We start from the raw sequence: 18,424 nt of genomic DNA on the forward strand, positions 1-18,424 counted from the left end.
TTGCTCTGGCCGGACAATTTTTTGGTGCTCGAAATGAACCGGATTGCGGAGCTAAGAGGCTGCTCCGCTGCGGTGTGAAGAGGAAAACCCGGTGCTTTTCAAGCTCCAGCTCCGAACCGGCCCTGAAACGCTGTTGGTGTGAATGAGTTATGAGAGATGTCAGCTAGACAAGCAGAGATGCGTGCGACGACGTGGGTCTCTGAGCAGGGAAAGGACAGAATTAATTGGGTTGTTGTCAGCGTAGCAGTGGTATGAAAAAACCATGCGGGCTAATGACTGATCCGAGCAAGTTTGTGTATAAGGAGAAGAGGAGGGGACCAAGAACAGAGCCCTGAGGGACCCCTGTAGTTAATTGGCAAGGGTCGGACTCCGCGTTCAAGTGTTTTAGACAGGAACGGGAGGAGAGAGACAGGCCTGGAGTTTATAACATCAGACGGGTTGAGAGGGTTTCTTTAGGAGAGGGTTTACTCTTGCCTCCTTGAGACTGTTTGGAAAGTGACCAGAAGTTAAAGAAGTGTTGATTAAATGGGTGAGAAACGGTAGAATATCAGGAGCGATAGTTTGAAGGAGGTTTGAAGGGATAGGGTCCAGAGGACAGGTGGTAGGGCGGGCAGAGGTAATGAGGGTAAGGTAAGGTAGAGGGGGAGAGGGAACGAAGGTTGCGGCGGACAGGTGCAGAATTAGAAGAGATTAGTTTGTTATGTAGAAAAGGAAAGGGGTAGAGAGAATGAAATGAAGTGTTCGGATGTGTGGAGCGGGTTTACAGAGAGGTTAGAAGTAGTGCAGTTCCTTGAGAATATGAGATCAAGGACATTGCCAGCTTTATGAGTTGGTGGGGATGGAGACAGTGAGAAAGCAAAGGTGGTTAACAGAGATGTTAGTTCGTCTATCTTCCCTGGGGAGACCAGGGCACATTCTTGCCCTCTACAGGAACCGAGGGGTCTCACTACTAACCTAAACTACCACACAAAGTCTCTGAACCGACTCGGTAGTCGTGTCTGCCTTCTCTGCAGGGGGGCTGGGGACAGTGGGTGCCGGTTCTGGTCCAGGCAGGGAAAAGGGAAAGAAAGTGGGGGGGAACTCAGTCACTGACGGGGGGCTGCTGCTCGGCTCGCCGGGGGACCTGAGTGAGGGTGTCGAGGGGGAGGCTGTGGACCCCGGTGTCCCTTGGGCATGTGGAGAAGCGACTCCTCTGCCAACCTGTTTCTGTGGAGCACAATTGTTCTTTCCTTGGGACACCACTGCACCCTGTAGACAGCGGGAAACTGCAGCGGAGCACAAGGGGCGCCTTTACGAGCCATACAAGTGTCACAGCGGCGACAGAAGTCTACGACATCCCTCCGGCACTGCCCCCAGTAGCAGCCCCGGCGAAGGCGGCGGAGAGTCTCAGTGATGCCAAAGTGCCCAAAGCCTGCCATTCCATGCATGGCCTTGAGTACAGCCTCTTGCAGACCCTTGAAGGGACCAGGGAAATGGGGCGGAGCCCGCAGAGCAATCTCAACCACGTTGAACCGCGTGTACCAGCCCCTGAAAACCAGAAAGGTCTGAAATAAACACAGTTTCTTCATAAGACTCTTATGAAATGTAATGCATTAGGAACCTGTGTCTTTTCCAACTTATCTGAACATCAGATCAAGTCATCAAATCAAAGTTTATTTATATAGCCCAATAGCACAAAACACGTTTATCTCAGTGGGCTTTACAGATTAACAAACACAGATGACAGTGTTAAAAGAATAAAACAATTACAAGAAACTAATTAAAAGATACAAATTAAATAGATAATAGAAAAAATACCAAGAATTGTAGAAGTCAGGAGAACACACATAGGCTTATCTTAAACCAGCTCTAACTACAGGCTTTATTAAAAAAGAAAGGTCTTCAACATACTCTCAAAGTGTTCAACACTGTCTGCCTCCCTAAAAACAACATGAAGTTTGTTCCCGGGAAAAGGAGCTTGGTAGCTGAACGCTCTGACTCCTAATTTAGTTTTGCGGACTCTTTGAACCAATCGAAGACTCTGAGAGTGTAATACTCTATAGATGCAATAGGGGATTAAAATATATTGTGGTGGTCTTAAACATGAAATAATGTTTGTATACATCCAACGTAACTTTCCGTCCTATCCCTTACAGCTGGAGACAAAAGAGGCCTCTTTTGCTGGCAGCCTGTTCAAGCTGAGCCTGACCCTCATGGCTGGAGGAGCGGCCGTTTACTACATCCATGTGCGCAACCCGACCACCATCCCCACTCTGCTGGCCAACCTGCGACCACAAACAGCCTAAACATGTTAAATCAAACAATATGCAGACCAATACTTTACTTGTTTCCTTAAGTAATCTAGTTCAATTAACTCCTGTTTGGGTTGTGATTATGGGAATACCACAGTTTATGCTGCTTTTAAAGCTATTACTACTTCTATATGTTTAGTTTGTTTAAATGCCATATCCTTTTTTTCTTAAGAAAGTCCACTGTATATGCACATTTTCAATCCAAAAAGTATGGTAATGTGACAAAATCCACACAATCGTTCACTGCTAATGATTACTGTCAGAAATGTCCTACAACAAACTCTTAGTGTATTGAAAAAGTAATACTGAGTTAAAGTGTAAAAGAATGGAATTCAAAGTTGGCAGTGGATGTAAAAGTATTTTCATGTTTGCGTATAAACACAAGCAGGTCTGTTAACATTTGCTGGCTTGTAAAAGGTCAACCATAACTACATTAACCAGATATATGTGTGTCTTAAGCTTTAAATCACAGAGAATGTAAGGGAATGTTAAACACATATAAAGACATCTCACTCTTTGAGTAGACCCATTAATAAAGACTTAATCAAGAGCCCTCTGTGTGTGTGTTGTTGATCATGTGGTGGGGGGGGGGCGGGGACATTGAAACTACAGGTGAAACGGGAGGAAAGTCAAATGTGTTGTGAAGCAAGCATACTAGCATAGGATGCTATAAGATTATGTATACTGCATTTACAACTACATCATTTATATTGTGTATTTCGTCAGTGTGTTTTTTTTGTTGCCAGAATCGCTCGCGTCACCTGGAGAACAAAAGACACCGCTTCCAGTGTTTACTCGAGTTTACAATCCGAGTGTTTCAACCATGGATGTATAATAAGAGCTTGAGTATTCTGAATATACTCAAAATGTTGAAATGCTCATTCATGATCCTCTGAATTTCAGAGGATCATGGAGTATATACTATGTGGTTTAATGGGCATGTAAAAAGGGCATGTACAAAGTTAACGTTAGCTTCCTTTCTCTTTTAATTCCCTCTGGATATTTGTTATGTTTTGGTGCCAGAGAAAAAACGTATTTTCGGGCCAAGAGCCGTCCCGCTGAGGTGGAAACAGAAATACTGGCTTGCAGGGTAACATGTTCAAAGTTCATCGCCTGCAATAGCCTTCTGTAGATAAGAAACATGCAGTTCATGTGAATGTAGAGGCTGTTTGGCATTTTAGTCACAGCTGACAGGGGACTTGTGGAAGGTGAGAGCAGTTTTTCAGACTTCAACAATGCAAACATTTATCTTTCTTGATGTTCACATTACACATGCTGAGCAGAGCAATACTCCTACCTAAGTTTACTAAATAATAATCATAATCCTTTGTTTTATCATTTTATTTAATTGTCTATTTAGTTTACTGAAGTAGTCCAACACTTGGTTATTCATGTTATTTTGAGTTAATCTGAAGTCAAATGCTCTTAGCAAAAAGCTATGTTTATTTAAGAGGAGTGGATATATTAACATATATTCTCTTGAATATGAATAAGTAAATGATGACGTATGCTGGAAAGGTGATCATAGCTGTTTAGACTTTTCGTCTTGTTTTCTCAGTTCTCAGCCATGGTGCGACGTGTGGCAGTGGTGGGAGCCGGCAGCTATTATTCTCCGTCATGTTTAGCTGTAGTACAGTATGCAGGTTTGCATGATAAAATGGATGTGTCACACACACATAGTGCTTCAGAGCTGCAAATGACTACTTCAGGTTGCACTTTGTATTCTGTTTAGCCAGTTTTGCATCGTCTTGGTACTTATTACATTGCATTTAGCTGTCGCTTTTATCCAAAGCGACTTACAATAAGTGCGTTCGACCAACAAAATACAAACTTGAAGAAAACAGAATCATACAAGTACATCAGGTTTCATAGAGCTAAAACATTTCAAGTGTTACTTAACTGGCTTTAGATAAGCCAGTCCTTTATTAGTATACAAGTGCTTTGTTAATAGTTCTATCGCTCGAAGTGGAGTAGAAAGAGATGAGTTTTCAGTCTGCGCCGGAAGATATGTAAGCTTTCTGCTGTCCTGATATCAATGGGGAGCTCATTCCACCATTTTGGAGCCAGGATAGCAAACCCACGTGTTTTTGCTGATGGGAACTTGGGTCCCCTTCGCAGTGCGGGTGCAGTGAGCTGTTTGGCTGATGCAGAGCGAAGTGCACGTGCTGGGGTGTACGGTTTAACCATGTCCTGGATGTAGGAAGGGCCAGATCCATTCGGAGCATGGTACGCAAGTACCAGTGTCTTGAAGTGGATTCTAGCAGTTACCGGAAGCCAGTGGAGGGAGCGGAGGAGCGGCGTGGTGTGGGAAAATGTTGGAAGGTTGAAGACCAGACGAGCCGCTGCATTCTGAATGAGCTGCAGAGGTCGGATGGCACATGCAGGTAGACCAGCCAGGAGGGAGTTGCAGTAGTCTAGGCGTGAGGTGACGAGAGCCTGGACTAGAACCTGCGTCGATTTCTGGGTCAGCTGGGGGCGTATCTTCCTGATGTTGAAAAGCGTGTATCTGCAGCAGCGGGTTGTAGCAGCTATGTTTGCAGTAAACGACAGGTTGTTATCTAGGATCACACCCAGATTCCTTGCAGTCTGAGTCGGGGAAACAACAGAGGGGCCGATGTTGATAGTTAAGTCAAGAGAGGGACAATCTTTTCCCGGAAGGAAAAGTAGTTAATTGACAAGGGTCGGACTCAGACCCTCTCCAAGTAACCCTGTAGGTGCGGTCTTTGAGGTATGAGGTGAGGAGGGAAAGTGCAGAGCCTGATACTCCAAGTTCTTGGAGTATCTTTCAAACCAATATTATTTCTTAAACTTGTATGGTAGTCAGGAGCATCACTTTCTAATGTTTATTGATACATTTAGAGGGAGGGGATCTAAAGTAATGCTTTAAAATTCAGATTGGATTCATTTCTACCATTTTCTTAAATTCATGGTAGTTTCAGTAATCCCCTGGTAATTGAGGACACAAGTTATCTAAATGACTAATGTCGTCTTTATGGCTTTCAGAAAGGACAGGTGACTATCAAAGGACTAGCAGCAGCAGCAGGACTAGCAGCATATGATGATGATGATGATGATGTTAAATGTGTTGTTTTAGGAACATCCATTGCAAATACATGGAATTCAATAAACATTGAATAGAATATCATGCAGTTTGTCGGTGCCTTTTCCTCCGTGTTGTCCTGGTTTGCTGTGCTGCCTCCTAGTCGCCACCATGGTTTTCTGTGCTGCCTGGGGATGCTCAAATCGCTCAGAGAAAGGAGTACGAATGTACGGCTTCCCCACTGACACAGAGCGGAGGAAAAAATGGCTGGCTCAAGTCAGCAGGAGCAATTTCACGACCAACAGCAACAAAATATGTGATGTAATTATATACAAACACTGCATTTGCACTTTTTCACAAAACGAAAACCACACCATTGGGAAAGCTTAATGTTTTGTTTAATACAAAAAAACAGGGAAAGGCTTGAAAAACACTGAGAGTTGAGACTCAGGGTGCAGGGTGAGGGTCTCAGTGCAGGTATTCAGGCTCCATTGAATCCCCCCCTGGTTCTTGTGCTGAAAGAGGGAGTAACAGACAGGAGAAAGGGTTATACACACACAGCACACCTATTGGATGGGAAATGCCTTGGGGAGATAAGGTGTTTACTTGTATTAAACTTACCTTGTGTTTTCACTCTCACTTAAGTCCCTCTCCCTTTGCCATCAATCCAGAATCAGCTGAGCTGCAACATTATACAGACAGGTAATAATCAACATAATCACAAGGACACAATATGGCTCTGCTAAAAACACTCACTCTTACACGCACCAAAGTTATATTTATCTAATATTTAACTCCCTCCTCCCCCGCATACAATCCCGTTTAGAAAACCCTCTTCTCTAATTCAACATGTTGGACGAAATGACATTAAGAGAACGGAATTTACAATTAAAAGGCTGTTCAACGTGTGTTGCTAACTTGCTTCGGTATGCTAGCTTAATCTGTTATCTGTAAACGTTCCCTAAATCTACTAATTTAGGGATAATCCACTGACATCCTTTAATACACATGTTCATTTGAATCAGATGTACTGATAATATCCGCAATATAAATCTTTAAACTTCTTCTTACCTTTAAAAGTCCGTCACGAACGGTCTATTATGCTGCAACTCCACAGCTCTGCTAGCCTTGGCGCTAACTTCCGGGGAACGATTGAGAGGCTCCACGATCCGCCATTGCTGTAAAAAAGTGGTCCATTGGAGTGAACCGAGATGTCGGAACTCTTCTATTAAATGGCTCTGCTTGTAAGTTGTAACAGAGGAGATCTTATTCTCCGTCATGTTTAGCTGCAACAAGTCCTCCAACTCATACGACCAAATGGGTCGATTGTTTAAGAACCTTATTACGACCAAATATGTCGTTTGTTCAAGCGCTTAATACGACCTATAATTACGTTTTAAAATTGTCGGCCTCTAGTGCTCCCGTTCAATGCAAACGTTACAGAGGGTTGTTTATTCACAAATAACCCTCTCTGTAAAATCCTAAATTGTAGGATTGTTTGGCCATTAAACGCTTTATGATTAGATTTCTAGCGAGAAGTATATATTGTACTTTTAGAATCCACGTCCAGTCGATATGTAGGATCTATAGTTTGATAGATATTACGAAGATGATTTGAGGTTTCGTCAGGACAACGTGTGTATATGCGGCAAGCTTCCATGTAAAGTTACGGGTTGAAAACAGTATTTCCGGTCTGGCCGTTTTCATAATAAAACCAATGATCAAATGATTTAACAGTGATATCTGCACTACACATCCACTAAAAAACATCAGTTTATCCTAGTTAATTATACGACATTAATTGGTTTAAATTCTGTTCAATGCTTTTGTGTTTTTCCCATAGGTTTTTCTCTTTCGATTCTGAGAGACACCTTTCTGTTTTCAGAGGTTTTGATCAAAAATCACGCCGCAATGCACGTCGGGATATGGTGTTTATGTGATATGAAATCGGAAAACATTCAAAAAATAATAATACAACTTTATAATATACACTGTTTTCACAACCCATGTTAAACTTGTCACTTTAACTTATTATGCACTTTATAACTTAGATGATGACGAAATATGTATATATGCTGACAGTTATTTTACTCTTATTTTTATTTATCTCCTATTTTTATAGTCTTTTATTATTATTATCATTATTTCCTTGATTTTATGTTATTTATTTTAGATTTTAGATTTTATTGATCTGTGTGAATCTTTGCTGTACTGTTTTTCACGCTTACCCTGTTGCTGCTTTTGTACAACTGAATTTCCCCTCGGGAATTAATAAAGGTTCATTTTATCTTATCTTATCTTATCTTATTCCGAGTGCTCTTGCTTTTCTCTTTGAAAGTCATCACATAACGGCATTGCAATACACGGTTCGGCTGCATTAAATATTACAGATCTGCCGTAGATATGTATTTATAGAGCCCTGATCAGAAGACCTTTTGACAAACTGGAAGAGATGCTGCCAAAACTGAATACGTGACGTGGACCATACATATATCAACAATTAAACAACATCTTCCATTTCTTTTCACACAATACGTCTCCTTGCAGTATCAACACTAATTCGGCTGACTTTTATATTTGATCCAATTAGTAGATAGGCTGTGTTTACACCATAAAGGTGCACAGCTGATATAAAGGGACTTTTTTGTAGTTTTTTTTTTTTGAAGCTGGAGCCGGGGGCTGGACCCGTCCAATTCCAGTTTTGGAAAGTCTGCCGTGGTTCCATTCCATTTCAAAGAGCTGTTTGACAGCGTAACCTTGTCGCACTGCCACTCCAACATCCAATCACAGGGCTTGATGACTAATCACGGGGTTTGTAAAGAAAGGCGGATGTTGTAGTCCCAAACGATAGCTGGGGATTCTGGGTAGTGTAGTGTCTTCGGAAACTGTAGTGTCTAAACTCCTAAAAAAACTATTTGTTTCTCTGACTCGAAGGTTAAAAACACAAAAGCATTGTACACCATTTAAACCAATCAATATTGTGTAATTAACAAGGATAAACTGATGTGTTTTAGTGGATGAGTAATGCAGATATCACTGTGTAATCATTTGACAGTGAGGGGAATATATCCGGTTTTATTATGAAAACTTCGAGACCGGAAATACTGTTTTCACCCACGCTAACTTTACATGGAAGCTGCCGCATATACACGTTATCCTGGCGAGACCTCAAATCATCTTCGTAATATCTATCAAACTATAGATCCTACACTTCCACTGGACGTGGATTCTAAAAGTACAATATACACTTCTCGCTAGAAATCTAATCAAAAAGCATTTTAATGGCCAAACTGTTCTACAATTTAGGATTTTCCAGAGAGGGTTATTTGTAAATAAACGGGAGCATGTTGTTTCTTACACGACCACTAGAGGTGCTACACTTTAAAACGTGGCTATGGGTCGTAATCTAAGGTGCTTAAACAATCGACCTATAGAGAGGCGAAGTCCCTCCCTTTCCGGGAGCCTCCATGGGACCCCGGAAGCATACAATTATAAGGTTATCTTTTGATCCCGTTTGAATTGTGCCACAAATGATGTTTGTCAATTTAAAAGAATATTTTGCAAGTCAAAAAAATTAAATGTGTCGTAAAACTGTGAAGTTACACATTTTTTTGTGTGAAACCGCTCAATGAACTACAGGTCTCTCGTCTCGCACAATACGCGTCACCATCACAAAGACGGCCGTCACGTTAGCAAATTTCACCTGTTTCTTTCAGAATGAGAATAAAAGTATAAAACGAGGTGAACATCACTACAAGTCTGGACACGTTGAGAGCTGTACATACACGAAAGGGGAGTTAGTCGGTTCTGTAAGAGCCAGCATGCGGGACCGGCTTTACATGGTTTCGGTGAGTAATATGAGTGCAATGTGTAACGTTAATGTCAGCTAGCTAACATTAGCTAACAAGGTACACTAACGTGTTTTGTTTTAGTAACTAGTTTTCTCCTTAAGAACTTCGTGGTCTCTGTGTATGCTGTGGATTACATTAGTGTTCACAAGAACAAGGTACACTCCCGTGTTTTGTTTTAGTTGCTCTTCAGATTGAAGCGGCCAGTTTTATATAGTCTATACTGTATGTGTGATCTCCTTTTACATCTCGTTGTGTCATTTGAGTTTATTTGCTGTGTGTAGATTCAAGGATTTTGGTGACATGAACATGACCATCGCGGAGGCAGTCCAGTTACCATCCTTCTGTCTCCGTGAGGAGGGTGGGTCATATATCACCCATACTGGCACCAGGTCCAAGGGCAGCTGCACATCACAGACCGGAGTCTCTGCTACTTTGTTGTGTGGACCACGAAGGAGGCGATCATCATCCTCATCCCCAAAGACCCTGCATGGCATGGAAATCTCCTCCTCCTGGAAAAATTCTACACCCAGCATATGCTCCGTGTGTTGGCCAGTAGAGAGGAGGACATTTAAATAAACATACTCTTAACACCCTCAGACTCTGCGTTGTGTTTCGTATGTGTGATGGGGTGTTATGCAGAGGGGAGGAAAATAGGATACAGCAGATTGGGATTGTGGTGGAGATGCTGAGCAGTTATTTAATTGTTGCATGTAATTATTATTATACTGCGTGCTTCTTAGTTATTCCATCTTTTGCTGTAACATGGATCTGTATGTAACTCTATATTCACTTGTTATCTACCACACTCCCTTATACATCACACACCATCATTATACATGATGGTGTGTATAGGATATATATATTTGTATACATTACATATCTGTAAATTGTATAATTTTATTTAAACGTCTTTTTGATCTCTCTGTCTATAAACACAAACTGAGTAAGATTGACAATAAAGTTGACTTTGAAAAATATATATATTCTTTATGAAAATAGTTGACTGTTGACGAAATGAATCCAAATTAAATGTTGGACTGAACTACAACTACGCCTTTAAATCTCGACGGACTGTTTTTCAGTGGGATGGCAAGTTCCTATCTTTAAACATTTATTAATTTTTTCTCAACAGATTTGATTTTCTGAAGTTAATTAACTTTGCCGACCATGTAAGGTCATTATTAAAAGGTACAATCAATTTGTTTATGGTTGAATCAAATAATGATAAACATTTCATTTGGATAATTTACTGACAGAATAAGAAACTCAATGATGCTCTATTCACCTGTTCCTTTTCACTTTAGTGAAACAGTTGAAACGATAGATTTTAGTAAACTTAAAAACAACCTTCTCCAAAAGCTATCAAGGAATATACCGAATACTTGTTTTAGAACTTTATTACATATATATATATATTATATATATATACTATTATATAAATAGTTTGAATGATCCATAATTGACAGAAGCTTGTGTTTACACTGACCTGTTACTCATATATTAATGTCTTTGTAACTTCTGTAAACCACGACCTCACTAATTTCTTTCATTCATCACGGTTCAGTAAACTAATGATACATGAACCAGTTTAATAATTATAATAACGTAGGATTGCAACTCTTTGAAACTGTAGGTGGCTCTTAAAAGAGCCGTTGTGTTTGGGTGTGCTGGTCTCAGGTTAGTCTAAGCCCTCTCTCCGCGGATGCAGCGGGCCAGCTGGATGTCCTTGGGCATGATGGCGACCCTCTTTGCTTGGTTCATCTTACTGGGGGGGCAGCTACATGGATGTCGGTGCAGTCCACAGTCATTGTGCAGTTGAAGGCAGAATGGATGAAGGCAGAATGAATTTATTATTGACTCCGAATGAAACACAACTTCATGTCATACAATACATTAACTTTAATTGTAATTGTGTAAAAAAATAAAGCATTGATTAGCAAGCAGGACCTGCAGGAACAGAGCATGGTGATGGATGGAGCTGGGAAGAGAGAAGAATAAAGAAAACAGATCAACTTTATTATCGGATATTAAAAATTCAATTTCAAAACAAGTTGCCGCTCCGACAGTATGTAAAGATGATTTCACTTGACCTATGCAAAATATCACACTCAATACATGTGTGTCTCTGGGGGGTGCATTGTGCCTTTGAAGTATATAAATAATATACCATAACCAAATACTATTACGTACAGTGGAAATCAGGTTGCCAGAGCAGGTCAGTGTGCATGTTCCTCAGGGTCTCAGCAGTTACAGGTGAGGGAAAGGAAATAAAAGAGAAAAAGGTCAGTAACAACACTTTAAAGTAACAAGACTTTGAATAATTATCTCTTTTAATAATGTTCTATCAGTAATCACTCAACTACTGTCTTTCCAACAAACAGATTGACTCACTATCATCACAATGAAACACGTCCAGAAGAATGGACCACAGATGGAAATGAGCTATTAGCTATAATCTGGCATATTGCATCTCTTCTCTTTGCTGAGATTAATGTTTTTGTATGCATGGTCCTTCTATAAATAAATAAATACATGTCATGCAAAGCTGCCTGCCTGCCTTCCTTCGACTCTCCCTGAACAGCCTGATCTTTTAATGTTCAATGTTAACCATTTGAGCAGATCGCATTAAGTAGAAAAGATCGCAGATGCTAATGTACCGTCCGCCTACCTCCCGCCCCCTTAGCACCTGGGGGGCGATATTAAGATGAACTTTTATTAATCCCTCATGGGGAAATTATTTCTCTGCATTTGACCCATCCTAGTGTTAGGAGCAGTGTGCTGCCATTTTGAACGGCGCCCGGGGAGCAATGTGGGGAACGGTGCCTTGCTCAGGGACACCTCGGTAGCACTTGGTCTTTCGGGGACTTGAACTGGTGACCTTCCAGTTCCCAAGCCAAGTCCCTATCGACTTCGCCACCACCGCACCGCACCGCCCCGATAGGCTCCTCTTCAAATGTTTCACGAATTACTTACCATCATGACTACTCTTACTGTTTAACATTTGGGTTTACTTCATGTTAAGGCTAATACAAATGACAAGGCTAAGTAATGTGATGCTAACTAACGTGCTCGCTACTAGCTATGTAGCTAGCTTGACTATGTTCCATGCACAACATGTGTATTACCTGATATGTCTGATCCGGCGACTCCTGGTCCTTTCATCAGACGGGAAGCGATAGAACGAGCAAGTGGTATGATCACTTGTGTGATTACAACCTGGTACAAAGCACACAGGCATCTTGTAAAAGTGAATTTATTTTTAGCAATCTCTTATTTATTGGAGGGAATAAATCAGTTATGAGATCTTCTTCTTCTTCTTCGCTTTAATTACGAGTCGCAACCACTTGGAGCATTATCACCTGTGACATCACTTACGCGAGCCAGAATGGGATTTGGGATTTGTAGTCTTTGTAGTCGCGTATTTTTCATAGTCTTATATTTCAACAGTTTTACGACAAAATGTGACTTTTTTGACATGGAACTTATTGTTTAAGATTGACAAACATCATATGTGTAGTTCGTGGCACAATTCAAACGGGATCAAAAGATACGTTTTCTCTCTCCATTGAATTCAATGTAAATTTTTCGCATCCGGGGTCCCATGGGCAGTGATGTACCTGAACGCGTTCAATGAACGATCGTTCATGAACGCGTTCATAATTTGGGCGAACGTGAACTGAACGTACTGTATTTCTGCTAGATGAACGTAATTGAGAACGCGTTCATTCTCAGCGCTGTATAACGGCGTTCAAAAGTGCGTTCATTCTCAGCACTGTATTATAACGGCGTTCAAAAGTGTGCCAGATTTCATATGCCTTTCAGCCGAAAACCCAGTTAAAACACACCGTAAACAGGCTTCAACATAATGCGGAAAACCACCCAATCTGGCAAGAGCAAGCTGCCTGTGACGCGTACGCGCCTGTCACCCCTGGCTGTCGCACTAAAATATAAATATACTAAATATATCAGACTCCTCACAACAAACAATGTGGAACCGCGGAACCGGCGAGCATTGAATGAATGAATTAATTAGTATGGACGAAGCCGAGAGCAGCTGCAGCAGCACTCGCTCAGAGTGAGACTCTACGGCAGGGGTGGGGAACCTCCGGCCTCCGGCCGTATACGGCCCGCGAGACAATTTGGTACGGCCCTCGAGGTAATTTATAAACACACGCAAAAAATAAAAAAATGAAAGAAATCTAGACCACAAAAAAATTAAACAAGCTAGTGCCTGTTTTTCCTGGCCAAGGTCAGGGTCCTTGAACACAACACGAGCCTAACGTGTCATCACGTGGTATATGTCTCGACTGACAGGGGTGCAGTTCTGACGGAGAGTACCAGAACGCCACTCCAGCACTTCAGAAATTGCAGTATCGATAAGTCCATACACATGCCGCAGTTTCTGCGTGGCTGTGTCTTTAGTTGAAAGCCCAGTGGCGATCTGCTCATCTGTCATACTGATCAGACAGTCAATAACCGTGTTGTTATCATTATCATCTGGTTAGCTAGCTATGCTAACGAATATAAGAAGCTTTGTCTACAACCAGTGAGGTAAAGGCACATCTTTATATGATCATTATAGTTATAAAAAAAACAAGAGAATAAAGTAAACAGGTATAAAATACTATATGACAGTTATTAATAAAGAAGAATACAGTTTCAAAGGGGAGTGATTTGTCAAATATCCATAAATTAAAAGAAAATCTGCTTACAGTTGTGTTTGGGTGTTGAGAGATGTGTCCATAGATCTCCTAATGTTGCTCTCATAGTGCAACAAATCTTGCCAGGGGAGCATGCCCCCCGGACCCCCCTAGAGGAGGTTAGGTCCCCCCCACTTAAATCATGTTCACATGGATACTGTAGGAAACTAAATACATTTGCACACATCTTGTGTCCATATCTTTCTGTTTTGGTGGTCACGCCACACCCTGCATGTGCATGCATACGCGAGTCATGGTGAGATATCTGGATTAAGAGGTTGCTTTTTCTTTGCACAGAATGAAATGAATGGGCTGTGATTTTAGTTTTTTTAAGCAGAGGTCAATAACTTGTACGGCCCTCTGAGGATATTGTAAAAATTGAAATGGCCCATTAACATCGTACAGGAGACAAATAATAGCTCGCAGCAACGTATTGAAAAAATAACTATGAACTATAAATTAGTTCATTTTTGAAACCATGAACTTTAGTTCAAAATTTTGAATTATGAACTATGAACTGAACTAGTTCATTTTAAAATGTGTGAACTGTGAACTGAACTAGTTCATGTAGAAAGTGAACTTTCCCAACACTGCCCATGGGCCGGAAGGAGGACAGGCTGGTTTAGCTGTAGTAGAGTATGCAGGTTTGCATGATAAAATGGATGTGTCACACACACATAGTGCTTCAGAGCTGCAAATGACTACTTCAGGTTGCACTTTGTATTCTGTTTAGCCAGTTTTGCATCGTCTTGGTACTTATTACATTGCATTTAGCTGACGCTTTTATCCAAAGCGACTTACAATAAGTGCGTTCGACCAACAAAATACAAACTTGAAGAAAACAGAATCATACAAGTACATCAGGCTTCATAGAGCTAAAACATTTCAAGTGCTACTCAACTGGCTTTAGATAAGCCAGTCCTTTATTAGTATATAAGTGCTTTGTTAATAGTTCTATCGCTCGAAGTGGAGTAGAAAGAGATGAGTTTTCAGTCTGCGCCGGAAGATATGTAAGCTTTCTGCTGTCCTGATGTCAATGGGGAGCTCATTCCACCATTTTGGAGCCAGGATAGCAAACCCACGTGTTTTTGCTGATGGGAACTTGGGTCCCCTTCGCAGTGCGGGTGCAGCGAGCTGTTTGGCTGATGCAGAGCGAAGTGCACGTGCTGGGGTGTACGGTTTAACCATGTCCTGGATGTAGGAAGGGCCAGATCCATTCGGAGCATGGTACGCAAGTACCAGTGTCTTGAAGTGGATTTTAGTAGTTACTGGAAGCCAGTGAAGGGAGCGGAGGAGCGGCATGGTGTGGGAGAATTTAGGAAGGTTGAAGACCAGACGAGCCGCTTTATTCTGGATGAGCTGCAGTGGTCGGATGGCACATGCAGGTAGACCAGCCAGGAGGGAGTTGCAGTAGTCTAGGCGTGAGATGACAAGAGTCTGGACCAGAACCTGCGTCGCTTTCTGGGTCAGCTGGGGACGTATTCTCCTGATGTTGTAAAGAGTGTATCTGCAGCAGCGGGTTGTAGCAGCTATGTCTGCAGTGAAGGACAGTTTGCTATCTAGGGTCACACCTATTTCTTGCAGTCTGAGTCGGGGAAACAATAGAGGTGCCAATGTTGATTGTTAGGTCAAGAGTGGGACAATCCTTTCCCGGAAGGAAAAGCAGTTCAGTCTTGTCAAGGTTGAGCTTGAGGTGGTGAGCAGACATCCACTGATACCTCATTCACACCAACGCAACTCCGGTTCAAGCTCCGTGCTAGAGCTTTTCAGGTTCAGAACCGGTTCTTCGGTTTAGCTCCGGCTCTTTTCACACTGCCCAGAGTCCGACTGATGCTGCGTCATCGTTTGCGTCATGACGTAACTGTTTGCGTGCCTGCTTCATAAAGCCAAACCGTGCGGAAACCCCTCACAGCTGACACCGACAACAACAACAATGGCCGATTGTGGTCCAGCTTCCTCTGTACCTCTTCGGAGGACCAGATTCCCAGTAGGTAGCTGGTCTCTTCAGTGGACCACTGCTGTTTGTTAAGTTTCTCGTTGTGTACAAACCAAACTGGATAAAACGCGGGCTTTTTGTTGTTGTTTAGGAGTTGATCCCTGCCCTTCCCCCGCCCCTGCCTCGACATAAGCGTGACGTATGTGGTGCTTTTGCTCTGGCCGGACAATTTTTTGGTGCTCGAAATGAACCGGATTGCGGAGCTAAGAGGCTGCTCCGCTGCGGTGTGAAGAGGAAAACCCGGTGCTTTTCAAGCTCCAGCTCCGAACCGGCCCTGAAACGCTGTTGGTGTGAATGAGTTATGAGAGATGTCAGCTAGACAAGCAGAGATGCGTGCGACGACGTGGGTCTCTGAGCAGGGAAAGGACAGAATTAATTGGGTGTTGTCAGCGTAGCAGTGGTATGAAAAACCATGCGGGCTAATGACTGATCCGAGCAAGTTTGTGTATAAGGAGAAGAGGAGGGGACCAAGAACAGAGCCCTGAGGGACCCCTGTAGTTAATTGGCAAGGGTCGGACTCCGCGTTCAAGTGTTTTAGACAGGAACGGGAGGAGAGAGACAGGCCTGGAGTTTATAACATCAGACGGGTTGAGAGGGTTTCTTTAGGAGAGGGTTTACTCTTGCCTCCTTGAGACTGTTTGGAAGTGACCAGAAGTTAAGAAGTGTTGATTAAATGGGTGAGAAACGGTAGAATATCAGGAGCGATAGTTTGAAGGAGGTTTGAAGGGATAGGGTCCAGAGGACAGGTGGTAGGGCGGGCAGAGGTAATGAGGGTAAGGTAAGGTAGAGGGGGAGAGGGAACGAAGGTTGCGGCGGACAGGTGCAGAATTAGAAGAGATTAGTTTGTTATGTAGAAAAGGAAAGGGGTAGAGAGAATGAAATGAAGTGTTCGGATGTGTGGAGCGGGTTTACAGAGAGGTTAGAAGTAGTGCAGTTCCTTGAGAATATGAGATCAAGGACATTGCCAGCTTTATGAGTTGGTGGGGATGGAGACAGTGAGAAAGCAAAGGTGGTTAACAGAGATGTTAGTTCGTCTATCTTCCCTGGGGAGACCAGGGCACATTCTTGCCCTCTACAGGAACCGAGGGGTCTCACTACTAACCTAAACTACCACACAAAGTCTCTGAACCGACTCGGTAGTCGTGTCTGCCTTCTCTGCAGGGGGGCTGGGGACAGTGGGTGCCGGTTCTGGTCCAGGCAGGGAAAAGGGAAAGAAAGTGGGGGGGAACTCAGTCACTGACGGGGGGCTGCTGCTCGGCTCGCCGGGGGACCTGAGTGAGGGTGTCGAGGGGGAGGCTGTGGACCCCGGTGTCCCTTGGGCATGTGGAGAAGCGACTCCTCTGCCAACCTGTTTCTGTGGAGCACAATTGTTCTTTCCTTGGGACACCACTGCACCCTGTAGACAGCGGGAAACTGCAGCGGAGCACAAGGGGCGCCTTTACGAGCCATACAAGTGTCACAGCGGCGACAGAAGTCTACGACATCCCTCCGGCACTGCCCCCAGTAGCAGCCCCGGCGAAGGCGGCGGAGAGTCTCAGTGATGCCAAAGTGCCCAAAGCCTGCCATTCCATGCATGGCCTTGAGTACAGCCTCTTGCAGACCCTTCGGGACCACCACCTGCCATCTCTTCTCCCCCGTTTCTGGCTCCTTCCATGCACTCTGTAGTACGCCCTGACTCCAGCAGCTCCTTTTCCCGGGTCTCTCTCCTCTCATAGTAGTGGCATCCGTCGGCGGCACACGGGCGGCGGTTTCTAGGTTCAGTTTCTAGGGTTCTCACGGGGTGTGTAGGGGGTCTCCCAGCAGGTTCAGCAGGGGTGTGGATACGGGTCATAGTGATCACAGGCCCCCCGTGGAAACTCACTGTGCCTGCTTGAAGGTCCAGGTGGCAACCAGATGCCCTCAAAAAGTCCAAGCCCAGAATACACGGGTCCTGTACATCTGCTATCCACACCGGATGATGCACTTCAACTCCCCCCACCGACACAGTCAGCATGCCTTTTCCTCTCATAGGTACCAGCTCTCCTGTGACTGTGCGTAGACGCACCGCTGTCGGTTCTAAATGAGTCCCACTGGGCAACACATCTGCTCTCACCAGGGTTACTGTCGAGCCTGTGTCCACCAGTGCAGTGCAGGGCATCGCTTCCACAGTGACAGGGGCATAACAGGAATCCCCACCACCAGCACGGCCCACCGCGACGACAGGCTCCAAGCATGTGTTGTCATCTTCTTCAGGAAGGAGTAGAGCCCGGCTCCCCCGGCTGTGCTGTCGGGCTCCTTCCTCGGATGCCTGTGTTGGTGGCAATAAGGCTGTGGTTTGGTTGGGGGGGTTTTGGACCTGGCTCCACATCTTCCCCTTTCCCTGCCCCACGTCGTTTCCCTGGGCCTGGTGTGCCTTGGGGCAGTCTCTGGCCAAATGTCCTGGCTGATCACACCCCCAGCAGACCCTGTTACTTGGCCTGCGTGTTGGCTGCAGAGACACAGCCCTTATCAATTCAGTCATTTCAGCAACCCATGCAGGCTTATCCTCCTCTCTGCAGCTCCTCACA

At 43.6% G+C, this 18,424-nt stretch overlaps 2 long non-coding RNA genes across 2 annotated transcripts; one reads left to right on the forward strand and one right to left on the reverse strand.

The window, feature by feature from the left end:
• The first annotated feature begins 1,454 nt into the window (after positions 1–1,454).
• Positions 1,455–2,844, forward strand: LOC117445529 (uncharacterized). Its single transcript, XR_011643088.1, has 2 exons — positions 1,455–1,542; positions 2,136–2,844. It is a non-coding gene; the product is annotated as an uncharacterized lncRNA (long non-coding RNA).
• A 2,868-nt stretch (positions 2,845–5,712) lies between these two features.
• LOC139433745 (uncharacterized) lies at positions 5,713–6,040 on the reverse strand. The gene is made up of 2 exons (XR_011643133.1): positions 5,953–6,040; positions 5,713–5,846 (listed from the first exon to the last, which is right to left on the reverse strand). It is a non-coding gene; the product is annotated as an uncharacterized lncRNA (long non-coding RNA).
• Positions 6,041–18,424: the final 12,384 nt, after the last annotated feature.

This window comes from Pseudochaenichthys georgianus, chromosome 4 (assembly GCF_902827115.2).
Source record: "Pseudochaenichthys georgianus chromosome 4, fPseGeo1.2, whole genome shotgun sequence".
NCBI lineage: Eukaryota > Metazoa > Chordata > Actinopteri > Perciformes > Channichthyidae > Pseudochaenichthys > Pseudochaenichthys georgianus.